The sequence below is a fragment of the Eriocheir sinensis genome, chromosome 26 (genome assembly GCF_024679095.1).
Source record: "Eriocheir sinensis breed Jianghai 21 chromosome 26, ASM2467909v1, whole genome shotgun sequence".
NCBI lineage: Eukaryota > Metazoa > Arthropoda > Malacostraca > Decapoda > Varunidae > Eriocheir > Eriocheir sinensis.
In genome coordinates this window covers 9033777-9039776 of record NC_066534.1, presented here as the reverse complement: position 1 = coordinate 9039776, position 6000 = coordinate 9033777, and the positions used below count along the sequence as shown (strand labels likewise).

At 43.0% G+C, this 6000-nt stretch overlaps 1 protein-coding gene across 12 annotated transcripts in view; it reads right to left on the bottom strand.

Annotated features, from left to right (window-relative positions):
• LOC127003739 (organic cation transporter protein-like) overlaps positions 1-6000 on the bottom strand; it is a 351884-nt gene that overhangs the window by 254038 nt on the left and 91846 nt on the right. The window lies entirely within an intron of this gene.

The window sequence follows — 6000 nt, the reverse complement described above, 5'->3', positions numbered from 1 at the left end:
GTTAGCAGTGGTGGTGGTGCTAGTGGTGGTGGCGGTTGTCTAGTAGTGGTGGTGGTGGTTGTCTAGTAGTGGTGGTGGTGTTAGTGGTGCTGGTGGTGCTAGTGGTGATGGTGGAGGTGGTGTGTGTAGCTGAGACAAGGACAGTGGTTAGGGTGTCGGGTGTGTCAATGACGGCGGGGGTGAAGATAATTGTGGTGCTGGTGGAGGAGAGGGCTGAGGTGGTGGTGGTGGTGGTGGTGACCGTAACATATTTTAGGGAGAAAGTGACGGAGGTTGTATACGTAATGATTATGAATGGTGATGACCAGAGATGACGCATGTAATGGTGTGTTGTCGTTGTTATTTTGTTACAGCGGCTAATAATACTGAGAGAGAAAAATATGGGAAGGCGTAAGAAAAAAATCAAAATTAAATGTACGTAACTATATATCGTCACCTTCGTAAACAACGCGCCTAAGTCATTATTTTCTACTTTACAGGAAATCAGAAAAGGAACTGTCATTATCTCATTTGGCTCAAGATTTAGGCAGAAATGAAAAGGCCATTTCTATAACACTCAAGCCCTTAATGACGAAGGCAACTAAACAAAAATGGGCGTCACATGTTGAAAAATTGATGGAAACAAAAACCTGGAAATCGCTGAAAAATGACTTAGTCAATTATTTTATGAGGGTGACGATATAACACCATTAGAATACGAAGAAAACTCAAAGTACTTTCCCATAAAAATATAAAAAAATACAAGAGAAGACGCCGAGGAAAATGACAAAAGATGGGATACGAAAAGATGGGAGATGAAAAGGGAAATAAATAGTAAATGGAGATTTATAAGAAAAAAAGTTTATGGAGTCGCTGGGATAGAATATTTATGAAGGAGGTGATAAACAAGCGTTGTCAAAAGGCTGAAAACAAAAAAAAATTATGTAGGAAGAGGAGAGCAGAATTATAAGTAAAAATAAGAATGATGTAAGAGGAGGTGATCAAAGTTATGAGTAAAACATGAAATAAAGTAAGAATATAGAATGTCATTGAAAAAAAAAATAAGCTGTTTTATGGCATGACTGGAAGAGAGGAGGAAGGGAAGGACGCGGAAGAATAGGCATAAACGTTGCGAGACATCCCTACACAAGCCTCAAGGTCGCCCTGATGCGCATAAATTTCCCCAGATCAGGACGTGGATAAGAGGTACATTCATCACCGTGAAAGTTAACACCTTCCCTGCGCTCCCTTCCTTCAGACCCTCGCCCAAAACCTAATACTGAAGCCTTTTTTTTTTCTCTTCGACTTCTGGCCTGAGAAAAACGCCTACGGAATACCTCTTATCACATCACAGCGCACCCCACATCGAACAGTTATTCACATTGTTACTGACTGAACCAAAATCACCTTCCTTGCAGTTTTCATCATATCAGTCTAAAAATCAACGTTCCTAGTTTTGCTTCTCGTCCAATGAAACGACACTAACAACAACAAAAAAACAAAAAGAAAACATAGGCATAAACGAGCTGTATTCCTCCGGTCGCCTTTACCACCATTCTTCGACAAAGATCTCTAAAAAATATATATTTATGCGGAGGAAGAGAAAATGCCTATGTACGAAATGGGGTGATGAAGGGTTAGAGCCGAAGGGAAGGTTTAAGTGAGATGTAGGATTAGGACGTCTCGAAGTGATGGGAGGGTGGGAGTGTAGATAAGGAGGAGGAGGAGGAGGAGGAGGAGGAGGAGGGGGAGGAAGAAAGAAGATGAAGAGAAGAAGGAACAGGAGAACAGAAGAAGACGAACGGGAGGAGCAGGGAGAGGAGGAGGAGAAAGAAGAGGAGGAGGTAGAGGTAAGATGATGAAGAGAACAAGGAGGAAGAAGAAGAGAGGAAGAGGAGGAGGTAAGGAGAGGGTGGAGAGGAGGAGAAGCAGGAAGAGAAGAAGGAGGAGAAGGAAGAGTAGTGGGAGGAGGAAGAAGAACAAGAGAATGGGATGATGGTGGGGGTGGTGGTGGAGGTGGTGATGGTCAAGAGGTAAAGATCTGCGCCCTCGATACTCAAGGGCCCTGGGACGTGAAGCTTCGCGGAGATGATGATGGTGTTAAAATTAGTGGCCGAGTCTTGAGCATAAGTTAAGAGGGAAGATGATGATGATGCTATTCGTATATAACCATTTTTTTACACTACTCTTAATATCTTATGCCGGCAATATTTCAAGTCAGTTCTCGTTAATCCTTCATAATTTCTCTCGCTTATATATTTTTCCGTGTATTGTCTTTCCTTACAAAACCTCAACATTTTTTTATAATTATTTTCAGAAGAAAGAATAAGTGTATCTCGTTTGCCATAAAGAAAATATAAACCAACAAACGCTCAATCAGTTTCATCTCATTTCATCTTCCTTTCATTATCGTTTTAAGGCCAATGATTTCAGCTTCTAGTTTATGGCTCTCAACTTCCTTTCACTCGTCTATAAAAACAATGAGTAAGTATGGAGGACGCGCCGAACAAGAGGGCCGCCGGAGAAAGCATTACGATCTGCCTTGTTCATCGGGCAAATAACAGGACGTGACGGGGCAGCTTGTCTTGCGCGGGGCGGCGAGGACCTCAAGTGTTTGGGAGCCGCGCATGTGTCGCCACACTGCCCCGCTCTCTTACACACACACACACACACACACGCTGAAGAAAGAGGGCATCATGGAAGTGGGTCTCGTACTCTGTATTAACTCCTGTCACTCCATTGTCTGTATCATTTTATCCATGTATGATTTTTTGTGTGTCTGTCTGTCTGTTACTCCGTCTATCCATCTGTCTATTTTTTCTTTCTCTCAATCTATCTATCTAGTATCTAGTATCTCTCTCAGTGGCTTCCTATTAAAGTCCTCTGATTTTCTCTACAGTCTTTGAAAATCTCCTTCCTCACATTTACTTTCAAAACAACAAGCCAGTCGTGTCACCATAAAAATATATCCAAGGTTATTGCCAGTTTACATTAACGTTTCTTGAAATGTAATAAGATAATAAACGCGAGGACAGGGAGGGAAAATCAAAACGTTGAAAAGGTCAAAAAGATGAAAATAAAAGAAAACAAATAAGAAGAGGAATAGATAAAGAAATAGAAAAAGTAAAACAAAGAATAAGAGTAGGAGTTTTAAAAGGAATATGAATAAAACAGGAACAAGAAAATAAAGAATAATATCAACAAAACAAGAAAACGAAAATAAATAACCCCAAGAAGAAAACGAAACGAAACAAAACACAATGAAACCAGTGCGAAAACAAAAGCAAAACACACACACACGCAAAAAAAAGCAATAAAAAATCACCACTTGAGAAGTATCCGTATATGAAGATCTTGTAACGCAGGGAAAAAAAGAAGAAGCGAGAAGTCAAAGTCATGTGGCGGAGAAAAATTGAACTGGACGGAGCAGGACCGAACACGGCTCATTCTTGGCCTCAGTCTCCGTCGTCTACCTCACTTGGCTATTTTGACCATAAGCGGCAAGGAAGCGTCTTGTCCTGCCGGCCTTTTACGGCGAGACCCTCCTGCCGCCCCGATACGGTTTAGGGCCTAATGGCTGGGCCGGCCGTGCTGTTATCATGTAAATTAAGAGAGGAAGGTCACGTGACTTCCAGGGTATGTGTCCTGGAAGGGTGCGTGGAAAGGGGTGAGATAGGAGTGTGTGTGTGTGTGTGTGTGTGTGTGTGTGTGTGTGTGTGTGTGTGTGTGTGTGAGAGAGAGAGAGAGAGAGAGAGAGAGAGAGAGAGAGAGAGAGAGAGAGAGAGAGAGAGAGAGAGAGAGAGAGAGAGAGAGAGAGAGAGAGAGAGAGAGAGAGAGAGAGAGAGAGAGAGAGAGAGAGAGAGAGAGAGAGAGAGAGAGAGAGAGAGAGAGAGAGAGAGAGAGAGAGAGAGAGAGAGATACTAATGCTATTGTTGTGCTATTAGGTGCTATTGACACAACCTCACCACAAAACATTAAATACGGTGAGTCATGATATAAACATTTGCAAGCTGACAGGTGCAGCATCCGACATCTCCCTCCTCGTCATCCTCCCGTCCCTTCTGAGCATCGCAGCCACTCATACTTGACGTAATGTTGAGGTAGTGACGCGGGCGAAACCAAAACCGTGATTGAGGCACGCCGAAGTGTATCGTTTTGTTTATTTATACGGGGAATTGCTGTTAAGGCATTATATCATATGTGATAGCAGAGTATGGAGATGGTATATGAATTTTGTTTGGTGTGTGTGTGTGTGTGTGTGTGTGTGTGTGTGTGTGTGTGTGTGTGTGTGTGTGTGTTAGGGGACGAATACATGCATCATCACGGCCTCTACTCTTTTACTTGCTATTGTTTACAGAATAACAGTTCATTTGTTAGTCTATTTGTGTGGCTCGGCCTCCGGTATAATTTCAAATAATTTCATTCCATTGACGTTTTTACCTACGCCACCTAAACTTCTGCACTTCTACATTGGACAATTGCTTTTTGATACTCACCCTTGAAAAATAATATTTGAATATTTTGTAAAATAAAACCATAGCAGAGGAGAGTACCTGAGAGTGTCTCGCTAAATCAGCTTCCTCGAGGTTGGGCGTTCTGTATCGTCTCCGCCAGTTCTTCTCCCCCGCGCAGTTGCTATCCATATACAGGGGCCTTGTCCGCCCTCGTATGGAGTATGCATCTCACGTGTGGGTGGGCTCCACTCACACAGCTCTTCTGGACAGAGTGGAGTCTAAGGCTCTTCGTCTCATCAGCTCTCCTCCTCCTACTGATAGTCTTCTACCTCTTAAATTCCGTCGCGATGTTGCCTCTCTTTCTATCTTCTATTGATATTTCCACGCTGACTGCTCTTCTGAACTTGCTAACTGCATGCCTCCCCCCCTCCCGCGACCTCGCTGCACACGACTTTCTACTCATGCTCATCCCAATACTGTACAAACCCCTTATGCAAGAGTTAACCAGCATCTTCACTCTTTCATCCCTCACTCTGGTAAACTCTGGAACAATCTTCCTACATCCGTATTTTCTCCTGCCTACGACTTGAACTCTTTCAAGAGAAGGGTATTAGGACACCTCTCCTCCCGAAATTAACCTCTTTTTTGGCTACCTCTTTTGATTATTTTTAGGAGCAGCGAGTAGCGGGCTTTTTTATTATTGTTTCCTTTTTTTGTGCCCTTGAGCTGCCTCCTTTGTTGTAAAAAAAAAAAAAAAAAAAAGTCCATTCAGACACAACCACTAAATATGTACTGACACGTGACTAAGCTCGACGCTACAGCTGCAGGCATTCTAATGTCATCTGGTTATAACTTTATTTCACGAGCATGATATGATTATAAAATGTAAGTAAATACACGACTGAAGCTACAGGTCATCAGGTAATTTCTCGAGCTAGAAAGACGCAATATTTTCATTTCTTAGTGTCATAGTTCTGTATCCGAAAATCTAAACCTAATGCTCGCTGCGATGCCTCTTGTAAGCATGAACGAACAGCTTCACCAGGATCATGATCTATCAGTCTGTATAGTCTGTGCTTGGTTACACGTTCCTGTCAAACAGGAAATGTTTTCCTATCACTAATACTGTGTGTGTGTGTGTGTGTGTGTGTGTGTGTGTGTGTGTGTGTGTGTGTGAGAGAGAGAGAGAGAGAGAGAGAGAGAGAGAGAGAGAGAGAGAGAGAGAGAGAGAGAGAGAGAGAGAGAGAGAGAGAGAGAGAGAGAGAGAGAGAGAGAGAGAGAGAGAGATGCCCCCAACGGCGGGCCGTTGCCCGCTCATCGACATATATGTCATTTGCAATATGTAAGATGTAAAAATAAAGAAAGAAAAAAGAGAGAGAGAGAGAGAGAGAGAGAGAGAGAGAGAGAGAGAGAGAGAGAGAGAGAGAGAGAGAGAGAGAGAGAGAGAGAGAGAGAGAGAGAGAGAGAGAGAGAGTGTGCGTGCGTGTGCATGCATGGGTATGTGTGTGTGAGCGGTGTGCGTGCGTTTGCACTCATGGATATGTGTGTCTGTGTGTGTGTGTGTGTG